The sequence below is a fragment of the Monodelphis domestica genome, chromosome 2 (genome assembly GCF_027887165.1).
Source record: "Monodelphis domestica isolate mMonDom1 chromosome 2, mMonDom1.pri, whole genome shotgun sequence".
In the NCBI taxonomy this organism is placed as follows: domain Eukaryota; kingdom Metazoa; phylum Chordata; class Mammalia; order Didelphimorphia; family Didelphidae; genus Monodelphis; species Monodelphis domestica.
In genome coordinates this window covers 422080355-422107826 of record NC_077228.1, presented here as the reverse complement: position 1 = coordinate 422107826, position 27472 = coordinate 422080355, and the positions used below count along the sequence as shown (strand labels likewise).

General features: G+C 35.9%; 1 protein-coding gene across 17 annotated transcripts in view; it reads left to right on the top strand.

Moving 5' to 3' along the window:
* Window positions 1-27472, top strand: part of PLAGL1 (PLAG1 like zinc finger 1) — a 153000-nt gene that overhangs the window by 98835 nt on the left and 26693 nt on the right. For 11 of the 17 annotated variants that reach the window (XM_056818890.1, XM_056818889.1, XM_056818895.1 and 8 more), the window contains 2 exons: window positions 20346-20487; window positions 22050-22198. The exons of 1 other annotated variant lie outside the window; for it this stretch is intronic. The gene's annotated coding sequence lies outside the window, so the exon portion shown is untranslated. Of the gene's footprint in view, window positions 1-20345; window positions 20493-22049; window positions 22199-27472 lie in introns of all 17 variants that reach the window. 5 more of the 17 variants (XM_056818896.1, XM_056818892.1, XM_056818891.1 and 2 more) reach the window with 1 other exon arrangement.

Sequence of the window (27472 nt, the reverse complement as noted above, 5' to 3'; positions counted from 1 at the left end):
TTTGACATCCCCACCCACATTTGTTATTTTCATTTTCTTTCCTATTAGCTGATCTGATAGGAGTGAGCTGGTACCTCAGCATTGCCTCAATTTGCATTTCTCTAACTTTAGACCATTTTCATATGACTATAGATAGCTTTGATTTCTAATGAAAACTGCCTATTCATATCCTTCGACCGTTTGTCAATTGCAGAATGACTCATATTCTTATAGATTTGACTCAGTCAAGCCCAGACCTTCTTGACTGCACGACCAGTAATCTATGCTACATTATCCACCATAACCAGAAACATTTATTTCTTCTTACTCCTGCACTCCTTTACTCCCCCATACACTGCTCACTCCAGGTGAGTAAAACAAAAATGAGGAAAACAGAAACAAAAATATGGTAATAAATATGCCTAGAACAACAAATTCCTGCCTTAGGAATGCCCCAAAATGTCTTATTCTGTGTTTTGTATCTATTATTAAGCAGTAAAGGGGTCCTGGCATTAGGGAGTTGTGTTGTTGAGTCCTGTCCAATTTTGTGACCACATTTGGGGTTTTCTTGGCAAAGATACTAGAGTGGTTTGCCATTTCCTTCTCTAACCTCACTTTTCAGATGAGGAAACTGAAGCAGATGGGGTTAGGTGACTTGCCCAGGGCATACATCTAATAAGTGTCTGAAGCCAAGATTTGGGAAGATCAGGAAGATCAGTCTTTATCCACAGTGCCACCTAGCCTCCACAGGAGTGAGACCTGAGTTCAAATTCAGCCTTAAACATTAGATGTGTGCCAAGGGCAAATCCACCTATTCTCTGTCTTAGTTTCCTCAACTATAAAATGGGAATAATCTTAGTATTAGGATTGTCTTGAGGATCAAATGAAGAGAATATTTGTAAAATAACTTAACACAGTGCCTGACCTATATAAATGTTATATATATATAAAAGCTATATAAATGTTATTGTTATCTCTGACATGAGATGGGTAGTATATTTCCCACTGGTCCTCTAGAATTGTGGCTAATCACTGTATCAGAGTCCTTATATCTTACAAAGTTGTTGTCTTTATAGTATTGTTATTCTACAAATTTTTCTCCTGGTTTTTTCATTTCACTCTGCATCCATTTATACAAATCTTGTCAAGTTTCTCTGAAATCCTGTACTTTGTTCTTTCTTATGGTACGATCACATTCTGTTGCATTCCTGTGCCATAATTCGTTCCACCGTGCCATCTTATTGAGGGCAGGGGCTCCCTTTCTTTGATTCCCAGTGTTTAGTCCCTAGCATAGAATCAGAATTTAAGAAATGCTAGTTGGTTGAGTGGCTGGTATCCGCAAGAAGTGCCAGTGTATGTCCAAAAACCCCATGAAGTCCCTAAAGGATAGCAGAGGCAGGAAAGGCAGAAGTTAGCCTCTTCCCTCTCCTTCCCCTGTGGAGCCCATTGCTGCTGGGACTGGTGAAGATAGTGAATGATGAGATGCAGAGCTGCCAGGAGGTTTTCTCTCATTTTCTCCAAAATAAAGCTATAAAGAGTACTTGTCCTCCATTAATAACCATTCTAATATGGGAAGCAGCGCATAAATAACAAAATATGTACCAGATATTTTCAAAGTAGTTGGAAGGTCCTCTGAGAGGGAAAGGTACCATGAAGATCATAGTTTCTGCAGGAAAATATATTCTAAGTTCTAGGCAATGAAGCACATGTAACTTTTGAGAAGGATACATCTTTCAGAGTTGATGACTACCTGCCCTCTGAATGACAAATCAGACTGCTTTTCTTGTCAGTGGAGAGGGATGGGGATTTTGATGGAGGAAAGAGTTTTGGAAGAGGCAGCCCTTTTCAAGTAGGCAGACCTGCTTGGGGAGGAGGGGTGTATGTTGGGGCTCAGAACAGCCAACAGTCACCATAAGTTAAAAGGCATTCTGGTCATGGGAGAAAAATAACAACAACAAAAATTCTAACTTAAATCTTACTCTACCCCCTAGGAAAAGAGGAAACACTTTTCTCCCTACCCCCATCTCCAGAATCAAGAACTTAATAATGCTTCTATAATTCAGCCATTGATGGATTAAGTATTCATGAGCTGACCTAGAAAATTGTCCTTTTGTATGGGAGAAATGTGTTCCAAATTCTAAACTGCAACTTAGAACGCCCACTTACAAGCTTTCCAAATTCATATCTTACTTAATTTGATCTCTATTATATCCCTGGAACAAAAAAAAAATGTTTGCATTGTTTCCACTACAGAAGAACTTGAGGTTAAATAACTTACTCAGGAGCATACATCCAGTAAGTGGCAGATTGGACATAGTTTTCTGCATCATGCCCCAAAACTCCTCTTACAAGTGGGTAATGGGGCAGCTTGTTTGTAAATTAGGTACTACTAGCAAGGGCAAAAATAATGAAATAAAACATACCACTTCTTCTAGGGATAATGTCATACAACAAAGTTTCCTTCTCTCATTAAATTATCAATCTTTTCTCCTCACCCACCCCCATAACTGGTAAGAATTAAAATGGTAGAAGAATAGAAAGGACATTATCATTAAAATTAGGAAATAGTTGATTGAAACGCTTCCCTCAACACTTTAAAAACTAAACTCTAGAAGATTACACATTTATGTCAAGTTTCTATAACAAAGTGTCCTTTATTTGAAAAATAACATAATTGCTCCGCTATGTGGCATTTGCTGAGGTAATTATCCCCTTTTGCTTGAGCAGCAGAGTTAAAAGGAGCTCATAAAACCCGTGTAAATTATCAGTACATAAATTGGAGCCATATTTGGGCCATAGTTACTTTGCACTCCGTTTGCTCTAAATGATTCTTATTGGCACTACACATAACCTAGTTGTTCCTACTTTCTCATGCAGATCTTCAAAGTAATGAACTCTGGAGTTTATTTTTTCTGTTCTTTATTTCATAAGAATTTTTATAAGTGTCCAGTTCAAACTATTTTTGGAGGGGAAACTCTGTGTCTAGTTTTAGCAATTATTCTTTCACATGTAATGCTTTTGCTTTGTAAATAAGCCATAGATTTTTCAAAGAATATATGATTTAGGTGCAGCTAGGGAGCACAGTGCCTGGAGTCAGCAGGACCTGTTCTCAGGTACTTGCTAGCTGTGTGATCCTGAGCAAGTCAACTCCCTAGTTGCCTAGTCCTTGCCGCTCCTCTGTCTTAGAATGGATACCAAGGTAGAATTTGTTTTTTAAAAAAATCATGGTTTATGTTTGAAATAGAAGCTACTGTTGGAGTTTTTTAAAAACCAAAGCACCTAGAAGTGTGTGAGGGTGCTTAGTAAAATGCCCTTTAATAAGGGTCCATTTTTGAGTTATATCCTTTAAATTCCTCCTTAGTAGTTGTATTGATAAGCTTAGTCCACCTGAAAGAAGCCAATACCTCTGGATAAAATTTACTTATGTATGCCATATACTAGCTATTCTGAAGCCATTATTATATGAACTTGATATCTTTTGGAACCCAAATTGTTAGATATATTTTGGACAAATTGAGGAACAATAATAATAATGATGATGTTAACTAGCCTTTCTATAACACTTTAAGGGCTGTAGGTACTTTACAAATACTCTGTTCTTATAACACTGGGTTTTACATGTGCCATTGGTCCAGACCTATTTCCATATTATTAATATTTGCACTAGGGTGATTAGAGTCTAAATCCCCAATCATCTCTCCATTGAACCATGTGATCAAGCAGTTGTTTTTCTTCTATGTTTCTACTCCCACAGTTCTTTATCTGGATGTGGATAGTGTTCTTTCTCAAAAGTCCCTCAGAATTCTAAACATATATTTTTCACGTGTAATTTCCATTTCTTTCCTGGAGACTCCATTCTTAATTCCTTATATATAGTCTAGGTTCTGTCTAATCACTTCACTAAATTTTTGCTTTTAAAATCTACATTATCTTCCTTACTGCCAAATATAATACCTTTTTATTTGTTCTTATTTTTTTTCTGTTGCATATAGTACTTTTGACCATCCAACCCTTTCTTCTTGAAACTATCTTTCCCATTCAATCCTGTGACATTATTCTTGACTATTTCTTTTTTCCTTTTGTTGCCTTTTTTTCTCCTTACTGCCTTCCAGTGTGCTACCTTCAGCTCCCCAAAAGTTTCTTTCTCTGTCTATAGACTTATCTATAAAAAGAGCATCCATTCGTCTGGCTTCTGCTGTCATTTGCATTATATGTTGATTCTTAAATTTCTCCACTCCTTTTCATCTAAGTTCTGGTCCCTTATTTGCAACTATCTACTGTACATTTTCACTTGGATATCACTTCTGCACCAAAGCAAAGAAGCATCCAATCACCCTAATTGGAAGTTTTTTAGTTTTTTAACACCTTCCAATCTGCTGTCATCAAATCCTCATGGTCTTTTCCTTTGCAATTACCCTCACTTGGAGTTAATCAGGTAATTTTGAAAGAGGTTTAGTGGCAGGCTTCAATATAGTATAGGAGTTACAGTTCTGAGTAGGTAACTTAGGGTCATCATACTAAGAAAATCCTTTTAGAGCTAAGATACAATTCTGCATTGTTTAAAATTATACTTTTGTTTTGGTGTGAATTTCAAGATGTCAGGCTTCAGTCATTACTTAGAATATCATAGAACTTCTTTGCTCTGACACCACACTGATTTCAGATTCCATTATCTCTTCTTAATCAGAGAAGGAAGGTGGGTTCATTTCCTCTTGCAACGGATGCTCTTAAAAATAGAGTGCTTGTTTGAGAAGCTTTTCAGAAACAAATCCTGTACAACTTTTTTCTTTGTGAATTCTTTCACTACATCAGGCATGATCTTTCAGATGTTTTGAGGCTGTCACATTCTTCAAAACATATTTTGAAAATTGGCTCCATACATTTGCTTAACTAAAATTAGAAGTAGCTATATGTCAATGAGAGCGGAAAGAAAAATAGGGAAATCCCTCGAATACTTTAGAATCACCAAATGGATCAGCATCCAACAGGAAGATGACCTTGATGAAGTAAAAGGAACTTTGAAAATTACAGTGTTAGAGGTAGAAGACACTTTACATATCCTTTATTCTACAGATGAGGAAGCTGAGGTCTTCAAAGGATGAGTAAAAAATGAGATGGAATTCCTAGAAACAAATGGCTTTAAAGATACAGAAAGCATAAAAGATGTACTCCAGGGAAGAAGTGATCAGAGAGCACTGACATTACATGTATAATTAATTATGTTTGAGGTTTTTTTATTAAATATAGACTATTATTAGCTATGATAAACTTAAAGTATCCATTCTGGAGAATTGTGAACTTTCCATTTAAAGGAGGAAAATGGTCTTTATTGGCTCTTTTTAATAATTTGAAATATTTTATTGATAAGAACATTTAAAAAATCGATTACTATAGCTTTTAGAAATTAAATTCTTATCCTTTGGACTGTGAAGAGAATACTTTTAAACTTAGATAAGTTATTTTTGCTAAATGTTACTCTTCCCTTGCTTATTAAATTGCTACTCTACCATGCAAGTGATCTTTTCTTTAATGAGCAATTAATATTTTTAGGTTGCTTTATAAGACTTTTGATTCTTTTCTGTTATTAGTTATGACTGCATTTCTTTGGTACTGAAATGGCAGGTGGGAAAGTCTGAACTACTTTATCTCCAAGGTGCCAGGTTCTTTTTATTTCTGCCATGCTGCTTACATTGAGCAGCTTAAGAATAAGCTCCTGTGTGAACCCTCCATAGCCAAGGGGGTATTGTTGGGTTCAGAAAAGAATCCCTTTCTTTTTTTGTGATAATTTGAATGTTTTGACAATAAAGCTAAGCTACTCCTCTCCCTCGTTTGCATATTGCACGTTATATGTATCCTTTCCTTGTGAAGCAGAAAATGAACCTCCCCCATGTCTCTGGATACACAAATTGGTTATTGTTCATGGGTGACTGTGGAGAATAAAGCCCCTTGATGGCTAATAGGAACAAAACAAAACAAAAAGAATTGTCCAGGATAATTTTTCTGTTGTCTTTTCATGACATTTTATTAATGTAAAGCTCCTCAAAACATAACCTTTTGGGACCACCCAATTAAACCATTGCAGCAAATATGAAGAGTGGTTTGAGAGGAAATATGGACCTTTAGAATGATACTTTATTGAACACTGAGTCATGTAAAGTCAGTTTAAGAAATGAGGTGTTTAGCTGGGTAATCCACATCCCCAAATTGTGAGTTTTTGTGTTTTGTTTTGTTTTGTTTTGTTTTGGTATAAATAACCTAATGCTTTCTAGTGCAAATTGAAAGTATTTTCCTGTTTTAAAAAGATAGAGGAATTTGAACATTACTGTCAAATCAAGAAAATAAAATATAATAGTAGAAGTAGGTAATCATATAAGTGATAAACAAATTAGCTCCTGTGTTAGAATGTTTGCCTTTTTTATACTTTCTAAAGGAATATATTGAATGGCAGATTACTTTTAGAAAACCTCTCCCATAGGAAAAATTCTAATTCCTTTTGGAAAAAGTCAAGTATTACAACAAATTTTTACAATATAGAATACTGTAATTTGAAATTTGAATCTTTCAAACACCTCAGTTTTTGTAATCTTAACACTATTTTAAATCATTTTTTAATATTTATATGGCCCTAATGCTTTGGTCATTGATTAAAAGTATTCTTTCTCTTTTTAATTTGTTTTAGGTTGCATTGATTTCTGCTTGTAGCTACAGAATTCTATTTAATTTAAAATATTTATTTCTTCTGAATATTGTTGTGAAATTTAAACTTTTATTAAAAATTCAACAGTCGCCTCTTTGAACTTGCTAAAAGCAAATTTAGTTTTCTAGCCTGTCCAATTGGATTTGCATACAGATCTCACACATAATATAAGTAAGTGACTTTTCAATACAAAGCTGATATGAGTAAAAAAGCCCTTTGTAGACTTGAAGGCACCTTATAAATGTGAATTGCTATTATTATACCTTCTAAAAAAATGCAAAAGACTTTACTAAATATTGAGAACCATTTTAAGTTCCAGCATAAATGCTGCCCCAACTTTTAAAAGAAAAGAGTACTGAAAAGAAGACCCTGGTTGTTTGGTTTATTTATTTAGAGAGTGGAGGAACTGCCCAGATAATGCAAAAAAAAACAAAATACAAAACACAAAAAACCCTCAAAGATACATTCTTCAAAAAGGCAGACCAAAAAAAAAAAAATCCAGCTTTAGCAAAATCCTGGAACATTTTTTTGTTCTTTATTGTTTGCCAGACAGTCAATCAGCACGCATTTGTTAAGCACCTACTATATACCAGGAGAGTTAACTGTGGCATAGCAGTGTTCCAGCTTCCCACCTCTGACACATACAGACTGCGTGACCCCTTGCCAAGTCACTTAACTCTCACTACTCTCAGAAGGCTCTGAACTGCATTCATAGAGTGAATTTCTGTACTCAAAAGAGTTCCCTTTTCTATGGAATATTGAATCTAGTGCTGAGCAGCATAGTGCCTTGGTACATAGCAGATGCTTAACAAATGTCGATTGATCTAGTTCCTATCCTAGTCCTGCTATATCAAGCTCTGTGCCAGGTGCTAGTGAGACAAAGACAAAATAAAATAATACCTACCCACAGGAAGTTTACATTCAATCTGGGGAAACAACCCAGTAAATAATTCTAAAGTATGTAAAATACTTTCAAAAAGGAAGACAGGTAGCTGAGGGGATAGAAATGACCATGTAATGGTACTTGAGCTAAGTTTTTATTTTTATTTTATTTTTTAATTTTTAAAAAACATTTTCCATGTTTATATGATTCATTTTTTCCCTCTCCTGTTCTCTCCCCATTCCCATTGAGCTAAGTTTTTAAAGAAACTTGGAATTCTGTGAGATGGAGTGTGTTCCAGGTATGGGTAAAGACAAAATACAGGAGAATGGATGTCATGTGCAAGTAACAGCAAGTTGGACAGTTTGGCTGGATGATAAAGTACATGGACAGCTGTAAGAATGTGTATTAAGTCTTGAAAGAGAGTGAGGCAAAAACTAGGAAGGACTAAATAAAGGAAGTTGTTTTTATCTTAAAAGAAAAATGGAGACCTTTGAAGATTTTGAAGAGTACCCTCCATAGATCCCTCTGCTTCAGGAATGCAGATTGGTAGAAGTACACATTGCAGTGTAGAGGGGAGAGGCTTGAAGAAAAGACACTCAGGTGAGAAGGTCGCTGTATGAAAGAAAGAAAGGGAATGATGGTAAGGGAAGGGTAAAAAGATCTAACAACTGATGGGAGGGTAAGTGAAGAGTTGAGGGTGACCCCAGGCTTGTCAATCTGGGTGACTTTTGAAAGGCATGTGGCACCCCGATCAGAAAAAGGGAAGTTTAGAAGAGGTTTTGGTTTGGGAAAGTTAGTAAGTTCTGTTTTGGACATGCTGAATTTGAGATCCTTGGTGGGAACCAGGCAATGGGACAGTGAAGGTTGATTTGGGAGGGGAAAGGTCAGTGGGTCACTTCAGTGGCAGCAGGGAGTGTTGGTCTCTCTTCCAGTTTCCTCTTGGCCAGAGGGTGAGGGAAGAGAAGGCTCCCACCAACTCTATTGGCTGGAGCTGGGGAAGGGATGCCAAGGGTTTTTGAGATAGGATAGCAGAGGTATCTCAGGTGAAGAGCCTTTATTTCCTTAGTAAAGCAGGGGGTGAAGCCTGTGGAGCACCTTCACATAAACTAAGTAGACAGAGTGTTGGACTTGGAGTTAGGAAGACCCAAGTTCAGATTCCATTCCAGATCCTTCACTGTGTGACCTTGGAAAATAACTTCTCTCAACATCAATTTCCTCATCTGTAAAGTGGAAATAGTTGTACCCGCTTCATAAGGTAGTTGTGAGGATCCACTCAGATTGTTACACAATATGCTTTGCAAACCTTAAAGCAGTGTATAAATGCCAGCTGCTATCATTTCACTGGTGCTGGCCCTTATCACCTCACACTCTGATTATTGGAATATAGCCTACTGGTGGTTCTGCCTACCTGAAATATCCTTCCACCCCAATCCATCCACTTTCAGCCTCTTAAGTGATTTTCCTAACCTACAGGTCTAATCATGTCATCATCCCCATACTTGGTAAACTCCAGTCCCTTTCCTGTTGTTTCCTGGAGCAAATTCACAGTACTTTGTTTGGCATTCAAAGCCCTTCCTAACCTAGACCCTTCCTACCTTTCTAGTCATCTTCCACCTTACTCCCCATATGTGTTCTTGCCTTTTAAGACACACAAGCCTCCTAGCGCTTCCATGAACAATCTCCATCTCTAGCTACCAGCGGTTCCTCAGGCTGTCCCCATGCCAATAAGGCTCTCTCCTTTGTTGTCTCTCCCTGACTTCCTTTAAGTCTCAACTAAAGTCTCATTTTCTATAAGAACCCGTCCTTAATCCCTCATAATTCCAGTGTTTTCCCTCTCTTCATTATTTCCCATTTATTCTGGATATAGCTTGCTTTGTTTATTGACATGTTGTCTCCCCCATTAGATTGTTAACTCCTTGAGGGCAGATGGCCTTTTGTTTCTTTTTGTTTTCCTAGTGCTTGCTTAATAAATGTTTGATTGATCAGATGCCTTTAGGACTGTTCACTTTCACAAACCCCTTAGAGAAGAAGCAATAAGCATTTAAATAGTGCCTGTTTTGTGCCTGGCACTGAGCTGAGGGAGTCCTCAGAATCCTATCTGTTAAATGTCTAAGGCTGGATATGAACTCAGATCTTCTTGAGCCTAAGCCCAGGGCTCTATCTGCCATGCCACCAACTTTGCTGTGCTTAAAATTAAATTAAGCTTAAGCTATACTACTACCTTAAAAGAGAATTTAACATTACTAAAAGACTTGGTTTTTAATAAATTTGACTGCTTAGAGAGTATCAGGAAGATCCTCTTAATCAGAATAGTTTGCAGTGGTTTTATATCTCTTGAGAATCTACAGGGCCTCTACCTCATCATATTTTGATTTATTTTTCTTTTGGCACCATATTTTGATTTATTTTTCTTTTGGCAATGAATGCCTTGTAGAATAGAGTGCTGTGCCTGGAGTCAGGAAGATTTTGGTTCAAAACTGACCTTAAAAACTCACTGGCTGTGTAACCCTGGGCAAACACTTAACTTCTTTTTATTGCAGTTTTCTCAACTGTAAAATGTAGATATTAATAGTACCTACTGCATAGAGTTATTGTTAAGATCAAATGATATAATATTTGTAAAAAACAAAAAGAGGTTCAGGGAGAGACGACACTGTGCTAAGTGCTGCCCCAGTTTCCTTTGTCCCTCAGTTCATTGGCTGAACTCTTGGTAGAGCTTTGCCGTGCTACTGTTCTAGCCAGGATAAACTTCTAGCTTTTGGTTTTCTGTGACACTGGGCAAGAGCTTGGAGGGGGGAGTTAAATTCTATTGCAAGTCCTTGGGTGGCTTATGTAACCCAGTTGGATTGTGGTAGGTGGTAGGAGAGATAGTGCCAAGTGAGTCCATTAAGGATTAGGGATTTTAGTTCAGTAGGGTTCCAAGTGCCCTAGACCAGGGAGACAGCTGAAACTGCTTTATCTTTTGGCCATAATTACTTTTTTGGAGAAGCTTATGAGCTCATGAAGCTTGGAGAAAATGTCTAGGCTTCCATCTTGTGGTCACATGCCCAAGAAATCTTAGGAAGATCTTATGGCTACTCTGATGACTGATTGTCTCATAGATGATTGTACTTTGTTCAGTCTGTTTCCTTTCACCATTACAGTGAAATAACAGCAATACTACATAGTATCCACAAAATTGGACATGGAAGTTATTGATATTTATTGATTGCTAATAACTTCATCCAAACTCTGTGAGATAGTCATCCAGTTGTATGCTGATGATTATGCTGATTAGTGGCTCTGAATTTGGGATTTTATGGGTCTTTATGGGTCTCATCTGAATTTTATAACCCTCAGAAGAGAAAATTAAGGATACAAAATAAGGATTGTGTAATTTTTAAGAGAACAAGACAAACTTGTATTTTTCATCATACACAGGCTTTCAAGATTTTCAGTCATACCTGAAGCAGAGACTTGGCTAGAAAACATATAGGATTTTCAAAGCCATCCCCAAACTTTTAAACAGGTATAGGAGTGGGAAGAACCACTACCGTATGATGGAAGGCTTCCCTGGACCTCTTTGTCTCCATTTTCCCTCTCTGATTCTCTTCCTTTTCTTTCTCTCTTCTCTCTATTCCTTATTCCACTATATCTTTGGTTAAGTCTCTTAATAATTACTTGAACAGAAAGGGTGAATGTTAGAGGAGATTCGAAACTGTGTGGGATGGAAGGTAAAGTACCTCCTCAACATATTGCAAAGTATCTCAAAAGAAAAATGATCTTTTAATTTACATTTTTCTACCGAGTTCTTCAAATTGTGCATTATTGATTTGTTGTTCAAACCCTATTCACTTCTCTGATCTAAAAACCAAGATGTTGACGCATACTCATCTATTATCAATTTTTCCCCGAGATTCCTACCAGCTAAAAATATTAAAAGATCAAGCTACATATATGTTATATGAAACATAAGATTCTCCTAAGGCCACTCATGACTTAATGATAAATATGAATACAATCTACTTCCACCAATGGAACCTTTCATATAGCCAGTTATTGTAATTGAGAGTGTGGTGCTTCAAGTACTAAAACAAGGAGGCATACAATATGGTCTAGACTGAGGTTTCAATCAGTGAGTCAATCAATCAATCAACAAATACTTATTACATCCATACTAGGCACTGGGCATCATGCATTGAGTCTGAGGATACAAAAACAAACACGAAGCAGCCATAAGTGGAACTACCACAAGTGACAGATTTGCTTGTTAGATGGTTTTATCAGGGTCATATTATTAAAGTTACCTACATAATAGAACTAGACATGATCACCATTGTAATTGCGGAGTCACTAAACTTTAGCATCAGCAAAGTCCTTAATAGTCGTCTGATAGAATTTCCCATATGATGTAGGAATCCTCACAACGTCCTTATTAGGGGAGCATCCAGACTATGCTTGACCACTTCTGCTGATGAGGAGTCTCACAAAGCAGCCTGTTTCATGTTGGACAGCTCTAAATAAGAAAATTATTCTTTGTATTGCTAAAAAATCATTTTAAAGAGAAAATGTCATACCCAGAAAAGAGCTTTGAATTTGGAACCAGAGTAGTTGGTTACTGAAATACAAAGTTACTTCCTATTTCTTCATCTATAAAATGAAATGGTTGGACTAATCTCCCATTCATTTCAATTATAAGGCTACATTGTATGGACAAAGCAAAATGATTATCCTTTATTTTCATATGATTATACTTGTAGCTACCATAATGCATGGAATTGAAATAAATTTTATTATGTCTGCAAAAAAAGGGTCCATTTCTGAATTCTGTGATTCTTTCCAATGATTAGCAACAAATCAAATAAGCAAACATTTATTTTTCTAAATTAAAGAAAAACTTCCATTACTTGTTGAAACAATTTTTAGCAATTATTATCTGACATTTTGTGATTCAGATTCTCTACCTCTCTCCTCCCCACCTCCCACCCCAAGGCAGTAAATAGTTTGACTTAGGTTATATCAGTGCTGGCATGCAATACATATATCCATATTCCTTAAGATATGAATGAAGACATTATACTCAGAAGAGAAAACTCATTAAGGAAATAAAGTGAAAGATGGCATGCTTTGATCTATAATCAGACTCCTTCTTTGGTTGTGGGTAGCCCTTGGGACTATCTTGGAACCTTGCATTGACAATGATAGTTTAGTCCTTCCCAGTTTTTCATTGTACATATATTTCTGTTACTTTGTATAATATTCTCCAGATTCTTAAGCAAATATTTATTATGTGTTTATTGTGTGCAAAGCAATATTTTAAGTGCTGGAAGAGATACAAAGTTTAGATAAATGGGATCTGCCCTGTACAATGAACTCACAGTTTAGTGGGAATATAATAACATAGGTGACAATATTATCCAGTATCATCTTACCTAATGGAAGGGACCTTAGGTGTCCTTTAGGGAGGCAGTGTGATACAGTGGTGCTAAAATTAGAGGATCTGGTTTCTAGTCCTCCCTCTTATACTTACTACTTGTACTACACACTTTCCTCAGCTGTAAAATGAAGAGGTTGGACTAATTGTCCTCTGAGATCTTTTCCTGCTCTATATCTATGATCCTGGCTAAACTCTTTTATTTTGAAGATGAGGAAAATGAGACAGAAAAAGGAAGTAATTTGTTCAAGGTCACCTCACATGTAATAAAGATCACATGAGATCCAGGGGGACCATAGTCACCAATCAGGGGAATTACAGAAAGTTTTATAGAGGAGATAGTCTTTGAATTGATCTTCAAAGGGATGGAAACAGAGTTCAACAGGTAACTTGGGAGATAGAGGGCATTACATATATAAGAAACAATTGAATAAAGGCATGAAGGCATGAGAGGGCAGAGATTTCCCAAAATGTCATGGACAGTATTTGTGGGGAGTGATTCCTGCTTACTTATTGAAGATGATATATAGGTAATTCATGAGGTTTTGTGATAGACCTCTTGGTACCTTCCACCTCTGAGATTCTGACATTTGTAAAAATCAGTTTGGCAGAAGCATAGACATTGAAATACGTAATATAAGATAAAGATAAAGTGGAAAAGTTGGTGTTGTGCCAAAGTTGTGTACAAGTTAGTACCAGGTTGTAGAGGATCTTGAGTGCTGAGAAAAGGAGTTTGAACTTTTTTATGTGGGAAGCATTGGTGAGCCATTGAAGTGTTTTGAGTATAAGAATGATATGATCAGATCAATGCAAAGAAAGGGTCTTCTTGCAGTGGTATAAACAGATTGAGGATAGAATAAGTGGAAGCACGAAGTCCTTTGAAGAATATATTCCATTAGTCTAGGATAGTGATGAAGCAGATCTGAGATGATGGTAGTGATGGCAATGATGATGGACAGTGATGATGACAACTACTACTACCAGTCATGTGTTTTTGGTTTTATAAAGTACTCTATATACATTATTTAATTTGAACAAGGGTGATACCAGAAGTAAAAGGAGAGGACATATATTAGAAATGTTATGAATATAGAATAGACAGATTTTGGTAACTTGAATGCATATAAGAGGTGAAGGGAGAAGAAAGAATCAAAGTTACAGACATGAGAGAATGAAAAAATGAAGGGGGGGGGGGGAGCTGGGTAGCTCAGTGGATTGAGAGCCAAGCCTAGAGACGGGAGGTCCTAGGTTCAAATCTGGGCTCAGACATTTCCCAGCTGTGTGACCCTGGGCAAGTCACTTGACCCCCATTGCCTAGCCCTTAGCACTGTTCTGCCTTGGAGCCAACACACAGTATTGACTCCAAGATGGAAGGTAAGGGTTTTTTAAAAAAAAAGAATGAATGAATGGTGGTGCCATGTGCAGAAGAAAATGCAATCAGATAGATGAATCTAATTTTAGATGAATCTAAAATTAGTTCTGTTCTTTAGAACTTAACAGAATTTTTTTATAATATAGTACTTAATATATTTGAAGATAGGTTAAATAGCCCCCCAAATGTTTTCCCCTCTTGACTAATCCTTTTATTGCTCTTTAGGTTTTATGTATTAGATGTAATAATGTGTTCTTTGAACATGGAATGCTCCTAACAGGGCATGTAGAAAAGGATGGCTGGGCAGCTTCTATAAAAAGGAGGTAATTTGGAGAGGAATCTCAGTTGTAATGGGCATAAGAAATCCTTCAAGTATACAGTGAGGCACAACTTTAAATATAAATGTGGATTGGGAAGTAGCAGTACACATACAGCAGTCAGAAAAGGAGTGACTTATTGTTAGACAAATTGTGAGGTCCTAAGATAAGGATAGAATAGTCAACTGAAAAAGTCCTGGAAATAGGCTGTGAAATGGACCACACACATGGATTGCAAGGACAGCTATATAGAGTTCAAGTTCTTCCTTATTAAACTGGTTATAATTGTAATGATTTGTTGAATAAACAAAGGGGAACTTACTTAATACAGTGAATAGGAGGGTTAAAGGTATAAGGGGAAAGAGGAGAAGTACTCAGTCTTGTAGGATTTTCCTTTATTTAAAAATTTCCTTTTTCCTTTTCCTTCCCACACTTTTTCTCCTTTGGTAAATCACAAGAGTAGATGAAAAACAGTGTCCTAGACCTCCTGTACTTGATTTATTTTTCTTAATCAAATATGGGGAAATGGTTATCAGTTTAGAACAAAGAAAATAATCATGTAGGAACTTCAATGGAAAAGAAACATCATATCTTGAATTAAAGTTAGTACTACTCAGTATGGAATGTGCTTTGTGGCATTTGAAACAATTGGAATCGACATGAAGAGCTGAGGGAAATATTCCCTGCCTACATGCATTAGTTTTGCTTTGGAAAACTAGTCCTGACAATATGTAGTATGCAGGATCTCTTAGAGACAGGAAGAATTAATTGTATGTCAGGGAAATAAAGTTTTGCTTTAGAAAAAGCTTCTTTTATTTCAGTAATAATAATGGTTTAATTATACACATACATACACAGCATTGTTGAAATGTACAAAGTATTCTCTTTACAGTAGTCCTGTTGTGTATGTAAAGCAGTTGTTGAATTTCCCATTTTATGTTGATATGGTTAAAGTGAGAGCTTAAGAAATTTGCCTATATGTGACTTATCCTGTAACTAGCAAATGTAGAAGACAAGACTGAGATCCAGATCTTTTGACTTCCAGGCTACAGTGATCTTTCCACTACATTGTGGTATGTGGTAATTAGGTATGAGTACATAGAACTTAACCTCAATTAAAATCCTGACCTTGGGCAAATTAGTCCACTTTTCTGGTCTTTAGTTCTGGTCTATCTGTAAAATGAAGGCTTTGGACTAGTCTCCAAAACTACTCCCAGCTTGAAGTCTGTGATCCTGTGATCTTGTGCCAGTAACACATAACTTGGAAAAAAAATACCAAAATGAGTGAAAAAAAAAATCATTAGAGTCCTTATCAGTGTGACCTTTTTTTGTGATCCTAACAATTAGAACTTCCCAAGTAAATAATCCTGGTGTGCTTCTTTAAAAATGTATTAAAGCTGAATTTGTCATAAAGAAGTATATAAATATATGCCTATACTAATATGCATAACATAGGGTTCTAACACTTGCAAGGTACTTTTATGTATGATTATCTCATGTAATCCTCACCACAATCTTGTGAATTACTTTATATTATTACCATTTTATGAATGAAGAAACTGAGTTCTGAAAAGTTGTGACTTTATTATTAATATGCATGTATTGGTATATATTTTGTCCTTTAAAGTCAACTTTTACGTTCTCATTGTTCCAACCATAAAGTAATCACATCCTGGCCACAGCTTTTTGCATTAAAAGTTATGCCTTTTTGGGGTGTTGGATGTTATTTTTATGTTTGTGATACTCTAAGAACTAGACTGTTTATGTTGACTTGTTTTTCATATTAAGCCAATTAAAAAAAACTTGCAAAGTCTTGATTGCCCTTTTCAGATATTTCAAATAGTTTTCTGGGTTATTTCAAGTTTCCTTACCACAGAGATCTCATGTTACTGCTATGTTTTATATGATCTACTTGATAAATATGCATTTCTCTTCTCCATATCAGCTTTTGCCTTCACACATTTCCTGTGAGGAAACCAGACTTTTGGATTCCCACCACTGTAGCCCTATTAACACAATATCTGGATTGCTGCTGGCTAAGTTAGAGTTCTTCCATATTCTACAATATCAGAGCATCACAGGGGAAAAATGTGATCATTGTCTACAAACACATTCTTAAGAGGAATCAGAGACAAAATATCTGAGAGTTGTTTAAAAGTTTATTCAGCAGTTTATGGTTTTAATGAAGAATTGAAAAGTAGCCCTCAGTGATAAGGTCAGTGACTCTGGTGATCAGATATTTCCTTCCTACATAACACTGTTCTTTGTCTCAGTTCCTCAAATGGACATGACTTTCCAGCAATTGCTCATGACAATGACTGTAATCTCCAGAGACCAATTTATTAAGTCAATTTAGCCAACATCATTTTAGAAATCAATCTCTAAATTCCATGTTTATCCATCTCATAGCATAAATACTTTATAAACTTTCCTCATTTTCTTCACTCATGTTCAGCTTGAGGTACTCTAAAGATGTTGCTGATCAATGTTTAATAATGAGGCTTTCCAAAAAAAAATAGTACATAAGATGTACTTTTAAGTTTAATCTGCTTGAACTCTTTATTTGGACTAGAAAAACAACAAAACAAGTCAAGCCCTGATTTATAGTGATTTCCTTTTTCTGAGGTACAAACACTCATATTGAAAATTTAATATTCCATCAGCACACCCCTGAATTCTCAAGGCTATTAGGAAATATGGAAATAGTGAAAGATTATGAACTTTTGGGCCTAATTTGCTTCTGTACTTGTACCAGTCATTTGTAATTCGTGTCAAAATTAATTGTAATCAAATTTTAACATTCATGCTTTTACTGAAATTTCTCAAGTGACATTTCTGTCATACTTAAGAGGTGAAGATTTTGGTATGCAAGAGGCAGGATGGGGCTGTAGGAAATACACTGGATTTAGAATCAGAGAACCTAGATTCTAATCCTGGCTTTCTCATTTACCACCTAGGTGCAAGCACTTAGTTTTTCTGGGCTATTTTCTCATTTTAAAAAAAATGAGGTTGGACTAGATGATTTAGGAGATTCCTTCCCACTCTCTGATCCTCTGGAGGCATTTTTGTTCCTTATTGAACCCTGTTTTTACACCTAGGTGCTAACCAGCTAACCAGATGTTGACTATCTCTCATTAGCTTAGACTTCTACAGTGTGATTGCTTAATAAATGTGTATTAGTTGCTGAAGTTGGCTTTTGAGGTATAGAGGAGAATGAAATGTGATACTAGTACTAAATCACTTTGCTTTAGTTCTGTAATTGTATAATTCTAAAAGAGCATAAGGACCAAGTCCAATAGGAAAATACATGCTTCACAAGTTATTTGCATTTTGTCAGATATAGGAACACTCTGGATTTGTTATCATATGAAAAATATATTTTCCCCTTATAAGAAACTATGTAAGCTTAGAGGGTTGAGTAGAAAGCCAGTTTAAATGCTAAATTGATAAATCTGTTCCTAGAAAGCATTTGAACACAGATTTAAGGGAGGATTAAGTTAATTACTCTAGATTGGAGTTTGTTTTTAGAATGGGGCAAAGTCAACTAAATTAATTTTATAAATACCAACTCTACAACCTGGAAGGCTCATTTGATTAAGGAACTGGGCAGCAAATAAAAAAAAGCCTCTTCTCTAAGACTATTTTGTATCTAATTGGGGAATATGAGGAGTGGACAGCTTATCAATTTGAGGTTGAGGACACCTGGTTTGAATTCTGGCTTTTCCACTTAAAATCGCTATGCTATTTGCCAAGTCACTTAACCTTCCCTTCTGTGAAAAGGGTATAATATTTATACCTTGCAGGGTTGTTGAATGGAACAAGTAAAATAATGGTGTTTAAAGAGCTTTATAAATTGTTAAACTCTATATAAATATCAGCCATTATTTCAAAACAAATTTGTAGTGTGATCTTTTGTTTTTATATTACTCACATTTCTCAATGTATCCCTCCCAGAGAACAGTTATCCCTTAAAATAAACACTAGAAAAGAACTCCAAAAATTTTTCAGCAAAACTAACTCAACATGTTCAAAAAAGTATGTAGTATATGCAGGGTATCACATTCATAATTTCCCAGCTCTACAATGGGGTTCAGGGAGACTTCTCATATTTCTTTTCTTTTCAAGCTTGGTTATTATTATTATTTTTAAGCTGTTATTATTACTATTTACATTGTTGTAGTCGTGGTATATGTTGTTTTCATGGTTCTGCTTGCTTCATTTTATACAAGTTTATAATTATCTCGACTTCTCCCCTATTCACTGATTTTTACAGAATAATAATATTCCATTTTATTTAAGTGCCATATTTAGTTTTTTTAGCTACTTACCAAGAGATGGGCAATTTCTTTGTTTCTATTTTGTTGATGCTAAAAAAAGTGCTGTTATTTGCACAAAAAGTGCAAAAGTTATAATTTTTTTTGTTTAAGGCATTTAAAAATTATTAACATTCTTGGGATAAAAAGTTCAGTCACAGAATCTCTGGTTAAATGGTATGAACATTTTAGTCACTTTCTTCAAATTATTTTAAGTGCTTTTCAGAATGGTTAAGCCAATTTATAATTCTACCAACAAGAATACTTAGGTATTGTTATAGGGATTTAGCAAGAGCAATGCTAAAAACGCAAGAACAGAAATCTTGCTAAAAAAGCAGGAACAGTATCCATCATTACACAATCCCTCCAGTTGTGATTCCCAACATTTGTCATCTTTGATAATTTATTGGATGTTTGTGAAACCTTAGAATTGTTTTGTTGTAAAGTTTTTCTTATAATTAATGATTTGGAGCATTCTTTTACATGATCATTAATATTTTGCCATTCTTTTGAGAATTTTATAGTTTTTTTTTACCATTTGCATTTTAGTGTTTCTTTTAGTCTTACATAGTTAACTTAGTTGCCTTTACATAAGGGATAACAGACCCTTTTCAGAGATATTTGATATAAAGATTTTTTTCCCTACCTCCTTTCTTTTTGTCCTAGTTGTATTGATTTTGTTCATGGAAAAGATTTCAATTTAATGTCATAAATATTGTATTTTCCCTTTAAAAAATCCTGCCCCATCTTAGAATCAATACCAAGTATCAGGATAGGTGTTACTTAGCTCCCCCTTATTTACTCTTTTATAATCACTTCTATTACTGATTAAGAACTCAAACACTAGAAATATCTTTGAAAAATATCAGATCCAGTTTTCTTCTAGATTTTTAATATAATTGTCACCTGCTATTATTGGGCAGAAAAAAAAAAACTTTGGGTTTCCCTACTGTGACTCCTTTAAGAGGCTGTTGTTGCATATGCCTACCATGTCCTTGAGCCCCTTCAAGAGGAAGGCACAGTCTGACACAACTTGTCACTCCACAACTTGTCTCAACAGTGACCTAAATAGCTTTGTAAACTCTTGTCCAGCTTTTTTATGGTTTTAACCCAGGTGTCTTCTATTTGGATTTTCTTTTTTCTTTACTCAATTCAGTAACCTGCTTTGGTTGTCACAATCTGTATCTGTCCCTGTGGTTCTCATGCTTTCACACCCTACTCACTTCTTTTACTTTGGGGGCCTGTTCACACCAACCCACATTAGCAATCATACATATTTCTTGCTTATTCTGTTTAGTTCTTAGCACATAGGAGACGCTCAGTAAACATGTGAATAATCCAATAAAGATTTTCTTTCTCTTCAAATTTCAGGTTGAGGAGTTATGTCTTTGGCTTAAGGATAGAAAGACCAGACAATTTCTACAGCACCTGATCATTGCTTGAGAATCCCTGAAACTTCTCACAAGGTTGCAAGGATAGTGAGGGCTCTGATTGTCCTGTACCTCTCACCCAGGTGAGGTAAGAGGGAGGTAAAGATAAGGAGGTAGATGGAGTGGTGAAAGGTAGGGAGCGAGGGTGTGTGTGTGTGTGTGTGTGTGTGTGTGTGTGTCTGTCTGTCTGTCTGTTGTAGGATAGTACTGAGAAGCTCATGCTCATTGCCCTCTACCCAACTAGATGCAAATCCGTCTTTCTTGGCAAAAACAAAGCACATCAAATAAGTCTCTACCAACATAATCAATCAGTTTTTTTTTCCCAAATATGGAAAAAATAAGGGTGTTGTTAGAGAGGAAAAGCATTTTGTTATTTTTTTCCCACTTTCAATTTGTGGGAAAGGGAAATTTCAGAGTATAAATATTTGGAAAATTCCAGACATAAATATCAGTTACAAATGAACTGCATATTATAAACTGATGCTGTCCCACCTATTCCACTACTTACATATCTTTTGCAAGTTCATACTTTTCTGTCTATGAATCATGTATGTTACTTGTACATGCATACATAGTGGTTATATTTATATATGTGTATGCATGTACCACATGTCTATCTCTCTATTTCTAGCTGTCTATCCAGTAGGCAGCCAAGTGATATCATGCATAGAGCTCTGGTCCTGAAATCAGGAAGACCTGAATTCAAGTTCAACCTCAGACACTTAGGAGATGTGTGACTTAGACAAGTTAATTAAACTTCACTTGCCTCAGTTTCTGCAACTATAAAATGGAAATAATAATAGCATCTACCTTACAAAGTTGTCTTAAGGATAAAAATAAGATAATATTTGTAAAAGAATTTAGCATAGTGCCTAGCACCTGCAAGTGCTATATAAATGCTCACTATTGCTGTTTTTCATGTATATGTGCCTCTTGTATTTCTGTGATTATGACTGGGTACTAAATTTCAAGACTTTGTCCATTGAGCATTTTTATTTTTATACTGATAGAACATATATATGTTACTTTATTTTTTTCAGTAATTTGTCAGTCGTGTCTGACTCATGATCCCCATTTGATATTTTCATGGCAAAGGTACTGGAGTGCTTTTCCATGTCCTTCTCCAACTCATTTTACAGATGAGAAAACTGAAGCAGACAGGGCTAAATTATTTGGCCAAGGTCACACAGCTAGTAAGTGTCTAAGTCCAAATTGGAACACAGGCAAATGAGTCTTCCTGACTTCAGACCCAGCATTCTATGTGTTGCGCCACCTATCTATCCAGTGGAATACTACTGTGCTATTTTTTAAAATGACAAATATGATATATACAGAAAAGCATGAATCTTTGTTTAAATTTATGCACTATCATTATTAGTGTTGGGCAAGTATATATCTTAATTTCAGCAAAGATAATGGCCAAATACTCTGTCAGCCAGACTTGGAGATAGTTCATCTATAAAAATTAAGAATATTAAAGTTTCCTGTAAGATTCACAATTCTGCAGTTACAAAAAAGATTGTGCTTTGCTCTTAGTAGGCACTTAATAAACTTATGTTGTTTTACTAAAGCTGGCTACTTTGGGGGAGTAAGTGTGACTGAAACTAAATCACTGTGTTTATCATTTAATGTTTTATTCTTAAAGAGTGAGGACTGCAGCCAAAGCCCTATCAGAAAATACATACTTCAGACCATCTCATGGCAGAACTAGATAAAGGTTTACTATGTGTGCCTCTCTCATCTGACCTACCTCTCTTCCCTTCTGGATGGAAATGAAAATTGGGAACCAACAGAGTAAGTAGATACTAGAAAATGGAGAAATGTACTAATATTATTAGTGTGCCATTCTTTAATAATTATGGGATGGCAGCTAAGAAGTGACTCTAAAGCAGGGGTCCCCAAACTATGGCCTGCAGGCCACATGTGGCCCCCTGAGGCCATTTATCTGGCCCCCACCGCACTTCCAGACGGGGCACCTCTTTGATTGGTGGTCGGTGAGAGGAGCACTGTATGTAGCGATGCCACAAAGCGAGGCATCGCTCATGTACAGCACTACTTCCGGTGACACAATCCTTTGTGTGGCGCCTTGCTCTGAGAGTATCTGAACGAGAACGAGGCGCCATGCAAAGGATTATGTGGCTGCACAATGGAAGACGTCAGCATGGTGAACGGCGATCTGGGGGAGGGGATTCCGCACTGTGTATACTGCTGCCCAGTATAGTGGTGGCGGTGATGGGCCTGTGTAAGGTGTGACAAAGGCCCATCACAGCCAGAGCTGCAGCCTCCGCTATCCCAGACAGTGGTATACAGATTTATTCATAGGTTTTTTTAATAGTCCGGCCCTCCAACAGTCTGAGGGACAGTGAACTAGCCCCCTGTGTAAAAAGTTTAGAGACCCCTGCTCTAAAGAATGGCTATCTTTAAATAAGCCTTTTCTGGTAAGAATGGATTTTTTAAAAATAATTTTTATTGATGTGGGGGGGGTGTGCTTATATTACCTGAATTTCTACCTGAATCTTCATCTTCTTTTCCTTCCAAAGAGTTATCCCACATAACAATTTTTTAAAGGAAAAGGAAGAAGAGAAAAAAAAATCAACAAAACTGATGAATAAATTGAAAAAAAATTGAAAATGTTTGCTACCACTGAGTACCTCACACCTGTAAAAAATAGATTAATTTTTTTCCACACCTTTTCAAAGGAGAGAGGGGAAGAGTCTTCTCATTGTTCGTCTTTAGAACCATACATATTGAATTTTGAAATCTTCATTTTTATTGTTTTGTGCTTATTATTCTTTCTACATGCATTGCTGTAGTCACTGTATAAATTGCTTTTGGAGGGGTTGCTCAGTGGTTTGTGAATCAGACCTGGAGATAGGTGGTCCTGAGTTCAAATATGACCTCAGAAACTTCCTAGTTTAGCTGTGTGACCCTAGGAAAATCACTTCATCTCCACTGCCTAGCCCTTATTGCTCTTCTGCCTTGGAACCAATTTGATTCTAAGACAGAAAGTAAGAGATTAAAATAAATTAATTGCTTTTTGCCTCTGCTTACTTGTCTGAATTAGTTCATGTAAATCTTGCTTTACTTCAGATATACATTCATCATATGTTGTTATTTCTTTACTACACAGTAATATTCCATTACATTCATATGCCATGATTTGTTGAACTTCTTCCCAGTTGATGAACATCTGCCTTTTTATAAATTTAACTCTGCTGACTTCCCTTTTATTTGAGAAATAATTTCCAATTTATAATAATTAGTTTTCCATCTTAAATCACCATTGTGCCAGGTCCTTTCCCACAATCAATAAATTTGATCCTCAGTGCTTAGAGTTCCTTTTATTTTCTCTGAACTTATGAATTCATGGGTGTAGAGAGAAAACATACTCGACTAGAATAGATCAGCCACTTGTTTTTCAACTTAGAGTCTTTAGGAGTTTCTTGGATCACGGAAAGGCGAAATGACTTCCTGGGGTCACATAGTCTGTATGTGCAAGAGGCACACAGACTCTAGGTTTTCTGCCTCCAAAACCAACTCTGTCCTCTACTCATGCTGCCTCTCTCTAATAGTTCTTTAGGAGAGAATGTGGAAGCACATTTCCATGTGATGATGAGGCAAGAGCATGTGACAAAACAAAAATAAAGTGCACCATAGTTTTTGATTCATTTTTTCCAAGACCTATAAGAATAGCATTATTTTTCTCTTTTTCATGCTCTTCTGCATTCTGATTCCTCTCTACCCTTCCCCACATCATTTGCACTTCTGGCCTTTATACCAAATAAACAACCAGGGGGAAACCATGTAAAATATTCAAATTTTAAATGTATGATAAGCACACATATAAAAAAGACTTAAGTTAATTTACTTTTTAACATTATTCATAATCATAAAGTTCACCTAAATGTCAATTTGTTATACAGATTTGCTGTTTCATACTATGGTGACAAGTGGTTTGTGACTCTATGCTCATTGTTTTCTTCTCTGAATAGTCAGAAAATATATTTTCTTATGTTTTGTTACTTCAGCTTTGCTCTTTAGTCTTTGAATTACTTGGATTTTTTTCCATGAAGAAAACACCACTGTCAGATTTCTAAGTTGACAAGCTATTCACAAGACTCATAGCAAAAACAATCTAAGGCAATAAGCCTGACTAGTCAACACCTTCTTTTGAGTTGACAGATGTTGTGGAGAAGGATAATGATGTTTCACTTTCCTTTTCAAGCAGCCAAGACAAAACTATGAAGTAGGAAAAACTTATAAACTCATTATTAATGCCCTTCTCTCCCTCCACGTTACAGTTCCTTTTTTTGCTCCTTACTTCCTTTTTCCACTGATGAAAATGATCACCCTTCTAGATGAACTTAAAATTTAAAATCAGTTTTCACAGAATCACAGAATTTTAGAGTTGGAAAGAATCTCATAGCCATCTAATCCAATCCAAAACTAAAAAGGAATCTCTGTAACAATGTACCTGATAAGTTGTCATCATTCTCTTGTTGAAAAACTTCAAAAGAGGTATTTTGGGGAAATCACTATGTTATGGTGCAGCCTGTTTAGCATTTAGGCATCTAGATAGTCCAGAGGAAGAATGCTGGGCCTGGAGTCTAGAAGATTCCTCTTCCTGAGTTCAAATTTAGTCTCAGATACTTCCTCACTGTGTAACCTTGGCCATGTCACTTATCTGTTTGCCTCAGTTTCCTCATGTAAAATGAGCTGGAGAAGGAAATGCATTACCACTCCATTATCTGTGCCAGAAAAATTCCAAATAAGGTCAAGAAGAGTTGGACACTACTAAAATGACTGAACAACAATTTTACATTTGGATAGCTCCAATTTTTAGAAATATTTTCCTTACATCAAGCTGAAGTCTTCCCTTTGCCACTTCTACCTGTTGCTTCCAGGACATTCCTCTAAAAAGGCTAAACCTTCTTCCATGTCATAACCTATAAAACACTTGAAGACCTCTTTATGTGCCACATGAACATCCTTCATCCTTACTTCTAGCCTTCTTATGGTATGGACTCAACACAATCATCATGGTTACCTTCTAGGGTGCTCTACAGCTTAATCAATGCCCCTCTTTCATTTGATACAGTAATTTAAAAACATCAGCCTCATAACACCTGGTGGCCAGCCTTCTAGTTTTGAACAAACCTTTCAGAATTTATCTAGTTTGGTCCTTAGGTTGGTCTTCATATGACACATAGATCATCATGATTCCCATTCTTGAAACCTTTCTAACATGGTGGAATCTTTCAGAGTTTTCTCATCATTTGCAACCCAAATGAGAAGCCAGAATAGGAATTTAAAGAAGCTCATTCCACAGAAGAGTCATTTCCTATTATCTGTTTGAAAAGTTTTTCTTCTGCTGAAATCCATAGAAATAATAAAGGCATGCCTTTCTCTTTAACTAGGAGAAAGTCTTGCAAAGTCTCTAGTTCCTGTCATCTTTTCAGTCAGCTGGTTGATATCTTTCATTTGATTGTAAGTTTCTTGAATTTAGGAACAATCTTTTGACCCATTTTGTATACCCAGAACTTAACACATTTAACACATAGCTCTTAATAAATGTTTACTGACCAATATATTTTTGATTGATCGATATGTTGAAATATTTCTTGAATCATCTATCACCTCCATCCATTTTTATATCCATTCAATTTCTGAGTCTTACTGACTTTACCTCCATGTGTAACTCTTATATCCATCTTGTCCTTTAAACTCACACTTCTACTAATATGGTTCAGATCCTCATTACTTTTTGCCTAGACAGTTGTAATAACCTGCTAAATAGATTTCGTTTCCTGTCTTTCTACTCTACAACCTTTTGTCCAAAATAATCTCCCTCTTACACAGGGTCTGATTTTTATTGATCTTTTTTTCAAAACTAAATTTGCTTTCTATTGCCTATAAATTAAATATAAATTCCTCAGGCATATATTTAAATGGCTGACAATAACTTTTGAGTTACTTCATTTTGTTTCCTTTCATGTACTCTTTGAGCACAAATCCATCCAAGATAATGCCCAGTCTCATCCTACTCTTTCCTGAATTTATGTATGGTCTTGCCATAACTCTACTTGTCAAAATCTCCCCCCCCCCCCCATATATGCAGCCTGGTTGAAAGAGAAAACTTTGTCCTTAGATTTCATGTTATACTTTATCTAGTTCTCTCCTTTATCTTAGTTTCTCTCATTTTCTGTCTTAGATTGATTTTTATTATCTGCAGTCTCCATCGGATGGAAAGCTCTTTTATAAGAGTTATCTATTTTATTTTTCATTGCACAGTGACTTATATGTTTTAATGACTATTTATTTTTAAACTCTTATCTTTTGTCTTAGAATCAATACTAAGTATTGGTTTCAAGGCAGAAGAGTGGTAAGGGTTAGACAATTGGAGTTACGTGACTTGTCCAGAGTCACCTATCTAGGTAGTGTCTACGACCAAATTGGAATCCAAGACCTCGCATCTCCAGGCCTGGCTGTCTATGCACTGAGCCATCTAGCTGTCCCTTAATGAATGTTTATTGAAGTAAATCAAATTAGGAAAAAATATTTTCTCTATGATTATTTTAGGAACAAATTTCAAAGGATTCTTTCTAATTTTCCAATTAAATCATTTCCCATAGATGTTAAGGGCAAAAGAATGATAGATGAGATTATACAGAAGGGCTTTTAAGAACCTTTAAAAATTCCCAGCAAGGGGAAAAAACAAAGGTCAGATGATAACTGAGAACTCCTGTGTCCAAGCAGTAAGCATAATCTAACTAGCATCTAAGCATTCGTTCAAACAACAAGAATATAAGTATTTACTTTGAACTAGGCACAGTGATAGGCAATTGGGATATAAAGACAAAAGTGAAGTAGTCCCTGTCCTCAAGGACTATATAAGGAGACAACATGTACATATATAATTACATACAAAATAAATGCAGGTTAATTTGTGGTGTAAGGAAAGCATGAGCAGGCGTGGAGATCAAGAAGGTAGTTCATGAACTGGAGTCGAGAAGGAGACTAGATTCTAAGATGAAGCAGCTCATTCCAGTCATGTGAGCTAGGATATAC